The sequence below is a fragment of the Pseudopodoces humilis genome, chromosome 4, assembly GCF_049639895.1.
Source record: "Pseudopodoces humilis isolate 2021_Gansu_Grassland_sample_001 chromosome 4, ASM4963989v1, whole genome shotgun sequence".
In the NCBI taxonomy this organism is placed as follows: domain Eukaryota; kingdom Metazoa; phylum Chordata; class Aves; order Passeriformes; family Paridae; genus Pseudopodoces; species Pseudopodoces humilis.
The window spans coordinates 74,720,175-74,734,278 of record NC_142203.1 but is presented as its reverse complement, the minus strand read 5'-3'; the positions used below and the strand labels follow the sequence as shown (position 1 = coordinate 74,734,278).

At 42.7% G+C, this 14,104-nt stretch overlaps 1 protein-coding gene across 1 annotated transcript in view; it reads right to left on the bottom strand.

Moving 5' to 3' along the window:
* LOC148184538 (urea transporter 2-like) overlaps positions 1-14,104 on the bottom strand; it is a 307,863-nt gene that overhangs the window by 123,577 nt on the left and 170,182 nt on the right. The window contains exon 2 of the mRNA XM_088054095.1: positions 8,366-8,471. The gene's annotated coding sequence lies outside the window, so the exon portion shown is untranslated. The remainder of the gene's footprint in view (positions 1-8,365; positions 8,472-14,104) is intronic.

Sequence of the window (14,104 nt, the reverse complement as noted above, 5' to 3'; positions counted from 1 at the left end):
CCATCTCAGTTCAGATTTGGGACAGGCTGTGAAGGTGTTGGAGCTTGAATTTGAATCAGCTCTTCCTGACGTGTTGCGGGACCTCGTGCGCAGTTTTTGCAGCGAGGCTGGGGTGCAGCTCACCCCGACTGCTGCGCTGTTCATCAGCAGTGCCAAGAGGCCATCAGCAGAGATGGCTGTGGGCACACTCACCATGCAGGGATGAGCATAGCCATGACAGCTCTCGTGCCATCATTGGTGAGTCTTGCTGAAATAAACCTCACACAGCTCATTAGCTCATTTCCTGCTTCGCTCAGCCAACAGGGCTCGCTCATGGATGTGGCTATCCCCGAGCTCTGTTGGTTGTTTGCAGCACAAGACAAATGCACTGGGCAGAGAATACATCTCTACACAAGATCTCTCAAACTGATGACTGGAAGAAAGGAACCTTTCATTTTCTGTGATAAAATCAGAGATTCAGTATTTGGATGGAATTCCATAGGAAACCAGTGCTAACCAGTCCCTAGTTGCTGCACTCTTGTCCATCCCCATGAAATTATCCATTTTATAACGATAGAACTTCATCAGGTATCTAGGGAAATTTTACTCATGCTGTGTTGCAGTCACATTTCAAAATTCGCCTCTGTTCAGGTTAATGAATTGAAATAGAGGATTAGATCGTACTTAATGACAACAAGAACATGACAAAGGTGCAAAACCCTTCAGGAGTTGTCTCCAAATGTACATTAAAGTTCTCATTTGGCTCTGCAAGTAGTGAAGGCGGACAGAGGTTCTTCATAGCCTCAGAACCTATTTTAATTACCCCTTCCCTGGGTAATTATTAACAGGGGAGGAGAGAACTGCCTGAGAGCGTGAATGCTAATGGGTTCCCCTGAGAGTGTGAGTCCAGAACATCAAGGAACATATGATGGGCTAACAGCCTCTCCAGCAAGCTGCTGCTGGCTTGGAGGTGGGATGCTGCACTTGAGATGCTGGTGATATTCCTCAATGACTTGAGGACTAAACCACGTCTTTATGAAAGCAAAGCTGTTCTTGCTCTGAAATATTCGAGGGGAAGGCAAATTGTGTCACTAAAACTTGGGCTTTTGACACAGTAAAATGCTGTCAGAGCAAATAAGGGAAGGAAGGTGGAAAGAGGATCTGAAGGATGTGAGAGCTGTGTCTTCAACACTAGTTAGGGTGATGCTTTTTAATAACAGCTGTACAAGTGGTCTGGTAAGTGGAGGGAGGCCTCAAGACACACCAGAGAACGGAAACTGTTTCCTACTTGAGCCATGTCAAGGGCATGACAAGGCTTGTAAAAAACAACAAAAGCCCAGACACTCGTGGAACTAAATGTGATTCCATACCACAAAAAAGTTGTGTCCTGAGGTGTTATCTCAGGTCTAGCACATCAGGTATTAGATTATTAACTAAAATTATTATTCAAAATCGTGCATCTCCCTGTTAGGTGGTCCAAGTATCAGATAAAATTCATCTTTGAATGAACTGTGATGAGCAGGCATTGATGTTAAAAAATAATGTCTTTATTGTTTTATTTGTTTTAGAAACCTTTAAAAAACCAGTTCTGCTGTGCTAGGAGGGAATTTAACCCATAACTTCCAGGGAAGAGGATGGGGTCAGAAGTAGTTCTTCCACTTTCTCGGGTGTTTTCCCTTGAGGTCCTCCTCCCATCAGAAGCCAGTCTGAGGAAAAGTCTTTATATGGAGATAGCATTGGAATACAAAAACATTATTTCTTTGGTAGCCAGTTTGATCTGAATGTAACTAAAATGGTATTTTATATTTGTTGTTTTTGCTGCATTTTATGTGTTTACAAGGCTCTTCTTTTCAACTTTTCCCAACTCACCAGTTAGAGTGAGAGCTGGCTGGTGCTCATTCCAGCTAAACCCAACCCCTGAGCCAGCTGGTGAGGCTGGTCCCATTATTGCCATTCAGCCTGTTTCCCACTGCTGGACCTTCTGGAGAAGCCCGTGGAGCCAGGGCAAAGCTCAAGGCAGCACCTGGGAGCTGGTTGTTCCCTGGCCACTCCACAGGAACACTGAGTTATTCAGAGGTGCACAGAAACAGAGGAGTGATGTGATGAGAGGTGGGCGCATGAGCTACCCCAGATGGGTGTCTAGGCATGCTTGTCACCATATGAGCCACATCTTTTTCTCCTCTACATTTCACATGGTGAGGGTGGTTTGGGTTCTCCCCCATAATCAAGCTGTTGGGGCTGTCTGTAAGACAATTCTTTCTAGTGAGAGACTTGAGAGAATGCTTTGATAGGCTGCCTGGAGGAAGACTGATCTGAACAAGTGAAACATGGTGCATTGTTTTCTAGAAGATGTCTATGTATGGGCTCTTTGGGTGTTGATACAGAGAGAAAACAAGCTGCCTCTGGAACCATCACTGGAGTCTTGGCTAGTTAATGCCCTGGGGTTAATGAATTGGGACTTGTCACAAAATTCCCTGGGCTGTTGGGCTTTAGGTTCACAAAGCTGAGGTACTGGCATGGTGCAGATATGACTCTAGTTGTGGACAGGGTGGAAAACCTGAGGGTCCCTTCCAGCTCTGGACATGGTGTGAGCCTGTGAAGTGCTGTAATCTGGCAGCATGTACATGTCTGTGTGCACACAGAGGGGTGGCAGTGCTGAGGGCTGGTGCTCTGAGCTGGATCATGCTCTCATGGTCCCCCCCACAAGCCACACAACACCGATTTAGGCAATTCTGCCTCCCCTCTGCTGCTGCTCTCCATAACAAAGGCACAGTGCTGCTGCCTTCTCCCCCTCTGCCTTCTGCAGCTGTCACCACCTCATGCCAAGAGTTCAGCATTAGGAGTGTTTTGAGATAAAAAGTCCTGCTCAGATGATCATACTTATATCAACAGAAAGGCTTTCAAAGCATTCCAGCTTAGCCAAAATATGTGGTACACACCATGAGTCCAATCATCCCCCTTATAGTCGTCTACGAAGAGTTGTTTTTCTCAAACCAAGCTTTTCCATTTTAATTTTCTTCCATTCTTGTTTCAGCTCACTAAACATTAACCACCATGACCTACTACATAAACCCAAACCATATTAAACAGCTTAGGTTTATAGCCAAATCCCAACACCCTATTTGGGGAATGGCTACAGTGCTTGGCTGTTCCTATACTTCTGTGGTTTGGGGTTTTTTTTGGACAAAATAAAATCTTTACTTGACTGAAAAATTTTGAAAGTGCTTAACACCACACTGCTAAAGCAAAACACATAGACGGAACCAATCAATTCGTGTAAGAACAGTACAAATATTAAAACAAGCATAAACCCCAAACCTATCTGCAATATAGGCCCAAAACCTGTAAAAGGAACTGACAAGTTTTTTAAACTAGCTTATGTATATGTGTGTGTATTTATGTCAGAACATAGGAAATGGCCTCCACCTTTCAATTTAGTTGTGGCTCAGCATAATCATGTGCTTTCCCACGGATGAGAACCCACTACTCCTAACAGACCTGCCAGAAAGCTCATGTAGTAAAGAACATTTCTGAATATCACTATTTTTTTTTTCCACCCTATTGTCCTATTTCAAAGGAAAAGGCAATGAAAGGCAAGGAGGGGGAAAAGCCTCGTAGGGTGATGTAAACAAAAGGATGAAGAGCAGGTCTGAAAATTCAGACAAATCATCATCAGCCGGGGGCACTCTGAGCAGTGTCTCCACAGGACCATGTGCCTGGGGCTATGGGATGTTTTCATTTAGTAATACAGGATTAGATTTAAAGTCACTGCTGCTAGAATTTGCAGCTGATGAAGATTGGTAGAAGTATAAATAACTGCAGGGTCCATGTAAGGGAGATCACTGGTGAGGTTCAGCTTATTTGGGCAAGACAAGTTTTAACAGAGCCAAAGGCAATGCAGCCCATGCAGGAATGCAGAATGCATATTCTGTTACTATCAAGCAGTTATGAAATCTCATACGTGGGAAAGGGGCAACCTTCCTGCAGGCAGGGAATGTGAGGGATGCCTGTATGGGACAGGTCATGGTGGGTGAGTAACTCAACCTGAGCTCCATGCCTTGCTGAGACTCTCAGCATTCCCAATTTTTCCAGGGCATGGAGAGATCCCAAAATGGAGAGGGGTGATTGGTGTGATGTCAGGAGGACTGTCCCAGCAGAGGTGGCTGACCTAGGTCTGAGGGGTACCCTCCAGTCCCCTGCCAGGAGTACTGCTCTGCTGTGTAAAGCCTGTTGTGTCCTGGACAAAAACTGGGAAATGAGAATTAGGAATCTCAAGCCAAAGTAATCATGCCTTCACAGCAATATATTGTGAGAGTATTTTAATTAAAATCTTGGCTAAATGGTACAGTAAGTGAGCTAGGAACATGATATAAATATGTCGTGTTGAATTCCTAAATGGGTGAGTATGAATGATATTTCTTAGAAGATGTAGATGACGCAGAATAGAAAGAATTAAGGTCACTGCTGCAGGTGATGCTAGGGAGCTGAGCCTTTTTGGATCTTTTACCTGTGATTCAGGGACCAAAGTTCTTAGAGCAGACAGGAACCTCTCTCTGACCACAAATTCAGGGCAGGAGGACTCAACTAAGAGCTGAACATTATTCTAAATATACATAAGTTAAGGAAATCTACCTACTCATTGGTTATTCCACTCTGTATGCTTATGCAAGATCCTGATTAATTCTGTGTTTTTGATATATCCAACTTCTGAGTCCTGTTCATCTCTTTTACTGGCTTTAGTCAGCTAAACTTACCTGAAGGCACAGCCCCCACTAATACAGAAAAAAAAAATGTTCCTACCAATAATGGCTATTAGTCTGAAGAGCCAAGATGCATTCTACATCTATAGAACTATAATGTTTACATGTTCTAAGTGCTCTGTGAACAGTATAAATACTGTTCTTCAGGGCTTTTAATGTTAAAAGTCATGGTTCTTTCTTATATGCATGTTTCCCCTTCAATAGAATGTTATTGCAGCCCTACACCTGTGTGCAAATTTAGTGTGAGTCAAATGGTAATTCTGCATGCATCCGATTTTGCTTTCTACTAAGAATGTAAAAAAACCAGAATAATTAAAAAAAAAAAAAAAAAAAAAAAGAGGAAATCTCATAAAAGCACCAGACAAGGGCAGAAGAATAAAATCCCAAGAATAAGACACCATTCAGACTCAAATGGCCAAGGTGAAGATGAAGACGGAATTTGACTACTGGGGAAATATTTGTGTGGAGAGAGGAACCCATTTAGAAGAGGGTTCTTTCATCAGACAGGGGAGGACCAGTGTGATTTAGAGTGAAGAAGATTACAAGCCAGAACAAACTGCTAGGGAAAGCAGCATGCTCTCTGTTTCACCCTTCCTTTAAATCAAGGCTGAATCTCTCTCTCTGGAAGAGATTTTTCACAGGACATCAATTACTGGAATCAATCTCAGGAACAGTTGAGTGAAACTTAATAACCTGTGACATAGGTGTTCTACACAAGATGATCCTTTAGCCCTAAAGTCCCCACGTCTCAGGGCTGAGGAAGAGCAGAGCCCTTCATAGCAATGGGAACAGAACCAGAGAGTAAATGCAGGAGGGGCAGAGCAGTGATGTCCGAGCAGTCAGGATGAGCAGTGCCTTATCATTCACTTTTTACACCTAGACCTCAGCTGGATGTTAAGTGGATGTTTTGGGACCACAGGGGTGGCATAAAGCCTTTGTACACAGAGTAGGTGCACATAAACATCACTGCTTTACCAGGCTCCTTGGATGATCTCTCCCTTCCACACCTTTAGCTCCGGAATGTGCTCTGTCCAAGGAGAAATTGCATTAAGCAAGAACAAGATTCTGTGCAGGAACACTGGGATTCCCTTTCAGCTCAGCTGGTATCTTGCCATGTTTTTGCCAGTCAGGATGTGGCATTTCAGGAGTGGAAGATATTTAACCAAGACTTCTCTCAGCTCATGGTTTACTGCAAATATTGATGGTTTATGACGTGGATGTTTTATTGCTGAATTTTCTTCTGGGCTGTTACTCGATTTCAGTAATGAATTCCAGCCTGCTTATTTATTTATTTATTTATTTATTTACTTACTTACTTACTTACTTATTTTAAGCAGAGCTGACAAGTTTCACAAGAATTATGTGTCACAGGGAGGTGTCTTAGTTAATTCGAAGAAGCAAATTGCAAGAGCAGGAAACCTCAGCATGTGAATTAAATTTTATAAGACAGACATAAAGTGAAATATATTCTCATTATGGTGGAGGACTCTTCTGAGACAAAGAACTGCTGCACCAGGGAATGATCAAGTCCCACCCAATCCCTAGCAAAAAAATCTTATTTGTTCCAAAGCAGGGAAATCCTTCCTTGTCTGCAGCTGACTGGGAGTATCACATACCCCTGAAATGAGTGGCGTAATCACTAAACACAAGATGCTTCCCTTACACTTTAAAATATACCCAGAAAGCTTTTCTGATCCCAGATCTTCCTCTGGAAACTAAAACTTGTGATGTGACCTATCAAAATTGGCAGTAATTAGGAGAGGCATATCCCCAGCCAGACTAGTAGATAAATTTTTAGAAAAAGCATATCATTCTTTGACCTGAATATTGATGAGGTTTCTTTTTTTTTCTCAGTTAATTTTCTGTCTGAAAGTGAGTGCTTCATTATTGCTCATGCTTATTTTTCATTGAAATAACTTTCCTACCTCTCTGGGTATGAAAACATTGATGTTCTAATAAGTGCTGGATGTCCTGCAAAATAAAGTCTTATCTGAAATGCTAAATTATCTTTGTCACTTGGAACCCTCTGAATTTCATAATTAAAAAGAAAGGAAAAGAAAACAGAAGAGGTCAGAAAAATCCTAGTCTCCAGGGTTTTTTTAATTCTTTGTTGCAAAAGGACCAAGTATTCCTGCACTAGAGCAATTTTTTGGTGAGAGAAAACACTGTTGATATTTTTCTGAGGATACTTGACATTTTTTCTTGTGAGATGAAGGTCAAACACTGTGCAGGCAACATTCCTTCCCCACCCATCACCAGACACTGAGCTCCCACCTCTGCTTCCAGGACTGACTCTTCAGAGCTCAGACCTGGAGACCAAACCCTGCTAGGGCTCGAATGCTCCAGGTCTTCCTGGACATGGAGCTTTGTGTAACCCAAACCTTACATCCCTGTGTAGTGTGGTTTCCTTGTCAGCACTTTTGCACACACTAAAAGGGCTGGGAATGACAGCACCACCTCCTAAAACATGTCATATTGTTTTTCTTGACCCACACTGCATGTTCTCTGCTCGCACATGCGAGCGTTTGTCCTGGTTTGCCAAAGCAGGAGCAGAAGCCTCCAGTACTGTCCTTCTGACATTGACCAATGCTAGAAAACTACCAGATGGTTAAAAAAAATCTTTACCAACCTTGGAGGTACTGATGTGGTACGGTAGCAGCTGACACCAGCTGTTGATTACCTAAAACCTTGCAATTTTTATTTTCCTTAATGTACATCAGATGCAGAGCTCACTGTCACATAACATTTACAACTGTCTAATCTCTGCGTTCTCCTTCAAATCAGGAATCAGGTCTCAATAACAATCTATGATTTGGTGAATAAATTATATCACACATTAGGATATTTGTGTTGATGCTTTAAAATGCAGTCACAGAAGCCCTCAGAGGGCTACACAATGTTCAAATGAACAAATTCACTTAGAAGTATCATCCCTGTATACATATATGTGAGAGGTCTTTCATTTACTCAGCTAAATCAGGAAAAATAATCATACATTGTAATTTTTTTGTCTGTAGAAGCTGTATAATATATGCCAAATCAAACATGTAAGTTATCCATCTTTAATAGCGTTCTTTGTGCCATATAACTGAACAGCAGCTGCTTTGTCAAGTGACCAAGAAATTAGACTTTGGCAAAACAGGGGTTTTCATCAGCATATGACCTTAAGATAACATTTACATTTCAGGAGATGCTGTTCCAGTCAGAACAGAACTGCAGGGCAAATTCGCATCTCTGAATACTCATGGAGGCATCTGACAGAAAAGCTAATAAACGCGTGAGATTAGTACAGTTTTATTTTCCATAAATCTGGGACACATTCAGCAATGTCAAACGGGTTCTTGTGCCTTTAAATGAATAAATAAACCCAAGCTTACTCTGGAGCTCAGAAGTGAGGTGGAATTCATTTAGCTCATTACCATTTAAATGATAGATGGACAGGGTAAACTCTTTTCTTTTGAGGCAGGGTATGGACAATGAGGAGAGGAAAGCAGTGGTATTACATAAATTTGGGCTCCCAGGCTTAGATGATTGGATTCAGATGTTTCCAAGGAAATTATTTGCTCCAAAAGGGCTCTTTGGTTACTTACAGGTATAGCAATCATATTTAAAATGTTTTTACTCACAGGCAGACTCCTATATCTTCAGTCACATGGGATTTACTGGAGGGTTTATCCTTGGGCTGCTCTGTTGAACACAGAGAATTCAGGTGGGTGTTTTCAGAGAGTTAGGCTGCCAAGACATACAGAGGAAAAAGCAACATGTTTAGAGGAGAAATATTTTGCTTTTACCATTCTGGCTATAATTTATTTCCAGCTTTTGCAGTAGGTCATTATTTGCCTCTCCCAGCTTGAAGAGAAATTCAAAGGGGAGAGAGGGAACAAGTAGGTTTTTGTTTGCTCATTTATTCTGTGACAAAAGGAGGTACCTGGGTATTTGATAATAAAAAGGTAAGATATTCATGCTTAGCCTAGGATGACTAAGAAAGAAATATTTCCTTATTCTGTAAATTAACTCAATCCTCTGTCAGCCATTGAAAAGAAGGAATGAAGTGGTAACACATATGTTTTTTTCTTATTTAAAAGACATAGAAAGGGACCCCAAAACAGATGAGACAATTGGAGAGTTCATGTGTGAACTTATGCGACAAAATCACAGATGACTGGCTTCTTTTTCCTGGTTTTCTTGTAACCTTGAAGCTTGATGTAAACTCTCCAAAAGTTTTTGGAGCACTGATAGGTCTCTTCTCCCAGTTTCCAGAGAGCTAACAGCTCCAGTCAGAGCTATGGTTAACTGGTGTGTACAGAGCTGTGATGATGTTCTGATGTTGGCATCAGACTCCTGTGGCGACATGAGAAGAGGGATGGAGACGAGTTTTGTGGGAATCCAGAAAATCTTATAACTCTTCATAATAATGCTTCTTCCTAACAAAAGATCTCTTTAACAAATGCTCCCACTTGTGGCTTTTCTCAACCTAGGTGGTGTTAGTGGCCTCCTGAGTGGTGACAAACTTTTCATCATCCACTTTTCCAATTTTTCACATCTGAAACCTGATTTCTGCCTCAACCTGGTATTTTTGTGCTTACCTCCTTCTTTCTGGCCTTTTCACATCCCTCCTGCATTTCAGACTTCACTCAGGACAAAGATGAGTATCGTCTGGGTTACTCAGGGAGATCACCTCCTCTCCTATTTCCTATATTTCCCTTCCATTGGGAAAAATGCAAATAAGGAGTTGGGTTTTTTTTTTTCCTGTCCACGAAAAACTCTTACACCACCATAACTTATAAAAAGAAAATACAATAGATACAACTTGCCAGAGCATCTGATAATCCTGGACATCCATTAACCTCTGCCTCAAAATATACAGAATCCAAGCCCACAAGTGATGTTGTGCTCACGCATACACATATTTTGAGCCAAAAAGTGGGGAAATCATTACACAAAGGGAGCCAGTTTGGAAGGGGAGATGTATCTACCTGTGTGGCTCTTGCAAGGTGACTGGTGACACCTGGAACCCCAGCTCTGGGACTACAAACATGGTTTTAGTCTTATGTTCACTGCATATGAGGAATCCAAAGCTTTCTCATTTTAGACTTGAGAGTAAGAGAAACCTTAAGAAAAGGCAGAAAGGTGGAAGAGACAAGTAGGACAGTAAAAACAATAGGATGGTCCTTAATTGCTTTGTTTTGGTGAGACAGATAGTGACAGAATGAGCAGTAAGGAGGAATTTGAGTGAAGGAAAGGTTGAATAGGCATGATTAGTCCTCCTGAATAGCAGAGGATGCTATGTGAGCAGATTGATGGTACTGGTGGATCTTCACCAGTGATTATGGGGAATTAGATGCACAAAGAGCACAAAGCAGAACCACTGTGTCCTCCCAAGCAGTATTTCAGGTAGGTTGGGAGTGTCAGCAGAAATCATCTTTGGAGAGTGTTGTGTTTGACACCCAGCCCAGGAGGAAGACCAGAGCAGGAAGGGCTGGGGGGCTGGTTTGTGGTGCTTGTCTGGATGGTTCTGCAGAGAGAAACACAACAGAAAATTGTAAGGGTGGCAGAGATGGGTGTGTTTTTCTCATAAATGACTTTAAAAAGAAAATAATCCAGTGTGACTTTTCATTGTCTCAGGGTGGACTGACAGGGTCACAGAAGCTGCAGAAGAGTGTACCCCAAGTGTCTCTAAAATGAGCCCCTGTTTCTTGAGTCCCACTTTACAACATTAAGGGAATTCCAACAGGGTCACTTTCTCCAAAAGGGCTCTAAGGGCTTTTATCCCCATCTTTCTTGGTCTGGAACAGCCTAAATTTGTTAAAACAAACAGAATACAGTGCCAACTACATTGCTTTTGGAAGGGCTTTAGTGGGTGAGGTTGGGATTTCCACTGACAAGGGAAGTTTTCTGAGAGGAGTTAGTTGATGGGTAGGTTTGTAAGTGGATTGGCTTTTTGTTCTGATCTGCTGGCATTTTCTCTCTTCTCCCTACAATTTAGGAGTCTACAGGAGGAATATTTTAAGACACACAAATAAAATGAGAAGAAAAAAAGTGTTAATAATATATCCAAAGATTGTAGGAGACAGAGGGAAGACAAACAGAAGGGATTTTTGCTTCTACAGCACCACAGAATGAAAACATCTGTTTCCAGTTGACTCACATTCCTAAAGGTGCACTAGTCCTTGATCAAAACCATGCAGCAGATCTTGCCTGAGCTGTGGGGTTTATATCAGCATTATATATCTGGCCCATGGGCAGCCTACACTGGCCAGGTAGCTAACAGAACTGAGGAATTTGCTTTTCTTTATTTTAAAGACCTAGGCTGCATTTGCAAACAATGAATTACATTTCTTCACTGCTGACAATTGCAATAGTTCTTGTGGATGCCTCCTTGTTCTGGGCTTGGACCTCAGCCACATTGCTATTTCCTCTGTGCCCATCTTTCAATTGCTATTCATCACCCATCCATCCATCCATCCATCCATCCATCCATCCATCCATCCATCCATCCATCCATCCATCCACCCATCCCTCTGATTCCCTGGCAGAGCAGCCTGGAGTTAGGCAGGCATGCTGCACTTTGCTGCCCTGCAAGTGTCTTTATTTTTGTTGGCTGGGGAAAAGCTGCTGGTCTCAGTTTCTTTTAAAATATTTTGTGCTAAAGAGAGGAGAGGAAGCTGAGCTGCAGAGCCTGGGGGCTTCATTCACTGCTAAGTTTAACTTCTTCAGGTCAGCTACCAACAGCTACCAGCACTGTGTCTTCCAGCATCTGGTGTTGGAGGGTGATTTGGTAGAGCCCTCCATCACGTGCCTCCCTCTGAGCCCATGAGTTGTCCTCCTGATTTTGGTGAGACTATTCCAATCACTCATGAGTCTCAGCTGTAAGTGGAGGTGGCAAATGGAAACAAAATGAAATACAGAGGTGTTTTCCTTTTTATATGTTGCCCACAGCAGGAATGTCTTTGTTGATGCTGACAGGGCCTGCAGACACAATATAATTCCTTAAAAATATTTATCATTAAAATATAATAGCTTAGTTTCTGAGGAATGAACAGGTTTTCAGGCAAAAGTTTAAAATTTGCTCCCTCATATTTGCCATGGACCACACTCAGACTAGGATTACTCTAAGCAGCATGTGGAAGGTGTAATTGAATACCATATTACAAGCTGAGGTCTGGCAACGTTTTTCAATTTAAGTTGGGAAAAAAGCACTGTTTTTTCAGGCCAGCAGAGCAGTATCTCATCACCTTTCCTTTCACCCAGTACATATCCACAGGTGGGTCAAATGGAGCCTGCTTCCAGGAAAGAATTCAAACTTTCATCCTGGGCAGAAACTGAAATGCCTCCACTGCTTTTGTGTCTTGTCTAGTTTATTCTCTGTGTAAACCCATACTTAAGCTCTGAGAATGGTGCTGGATAATAGTTATAAAGATCTTCATACAAAAGTGTAGTTTTAAGGTCATCATCAAATCTCAAACACTGCAGATGTTGTGCTGGTGGCTGAATGTCATTTGGACAGATCCAAATTCCACTTTGGCTCTCAGAAACATCCTTGTTCCCTGACATGGCAAACTGCCTCTGCAGATTAGGGTGCTCAGGAGTGAAAATATGGCAGGACAAGGGCAAGCAGAGAAGCCACCCCAGGGTAGTCCAGTTATCCTGAAGAAAGCCCTGCACACATGTGCTTCCTCTTGAATATAGGGAATTAGATGCATAAAGGGCACAAAGCAGAATCACTGTGTCCTCCCAAGCAGTATTTCAGGTAGATTGGAAGTGGTTCTCTCACATTTTCCTCAGGAGTGGGTCTGTGTGTATCGTGTTGGCACAGAGGGTGTGACATGCCAGAAATGCACAGAGTTCTTAGTTCATGGTGGTGTGTTTGTCTTCTGCTCACCACTGTGACCCTGGGGCTGTGACAAATAGAAACTGCTGCAGTGCTGATGTTACAGCATTTGCCTTCTTTTCTGTAAAAAAGATTAGCCTGTAATGTGTGGATCTGGAACCTCCTCTGACATGCAGATCTCCCTTCCTAGGGAGGATATGGGTTCTGTATCCCAGTTTGCATGGCTCTTCTGCTGGGGCTCTGGGAAGCATCCCTTCATCATTCTGGTGAGAGTTTGTGAGCAGGGAAAGAAGAGGGGAAAGGTCTTATGAAAGACTCAGATCTGATCTGGGAGTGACTGAGACCTGTTAAGCACAGACCCATTTTTAGACCTCTGCTCTATAAATATAGTTCTTGCCACCAACACCTGCTCTACCAATAAAGTATCATCTGTGAGATGTCACTCACTGACATCCAGTGTCACATGGAGAAACAGGCCAGGCATTTGCCAAGCTGAGTGTGTTCTCTGCAGGCAGGAATATAGCTACAGATCATATGACCTGGATAATATTTGACAGGATTATGCCTCCATGCATGTTTGCTCAGCACCTTATGCACTGAAGTTCCCCCAATCTGGAGCCACAGGACATTAATGTAACCTGACTATTATTTATGTTGGCAACTAAGAGATCATGGGTGAGGAAGAGAAAAAGAAGCAATGCTAGTGAATGGATTTGGGTGTTATGTCTTTATCATCAAACATCTTAATATGAATACAAGACTGAACTGAACTAAACACAGTGGAGAGATTCTGTCTCAGAAGCTTTATTTTCCTTAAAGATCTTTATTTTCAGAGGTCACACGTATTTCTATACATTTTTGTGACTCAGAATTGCTCTTTGCTGCATGACAGCTGCAGTTCCATGCCTGATGGAAGGATTTTCCTCCAGGAGAGGAGAGAGGCAGCAGAATTGTGGTGCCCATATACAGAAGGTCACACAACTTCATGGAAGGGACAACAGCTTACCCTTGTAACCCACTCACCTCCTTCCATTCCCAAGGGGAAAGAGAACTGGTCTTGCATCTTACAGTTTGGGATTGCCTGGGACAGGTTTGGTATTTCAGTCAGACTTTGACCATTGCCTGTCCCACCTCAACTAAGAAATGCCAGGAGGAGGCAGCTGTGGCTCAGGGTGGGGATCCCATCATCTGCCTGGAAATTCCCACATGGAGATTTTGGGCTCCTGTGCTGCAGTCACTACAGGTGTTTACCAGCAGTGCTGAATCTGAACCCTGCAGGAAACTGAGGTGCACAGCACATGGAGGAGGTGGTGTACCTGAAAGCTCTGTTGCTGAAATCACCTCCTGGCCATGTCACCACCATTTACCCCACTCAGCCACTTTCTGGACATGGTGCAGCTTTCCTTTCCCAGCTCTCATAAAATGGAATTGTGGTTCTTGCTGTTTTTTGCAACATCTCTGCTTAGCTACTGAGCTGTGGGCACACAGCCTCCTTTCTCCTTCCTTTTGCTGTTCTCCATTCCCTAACCAAGCA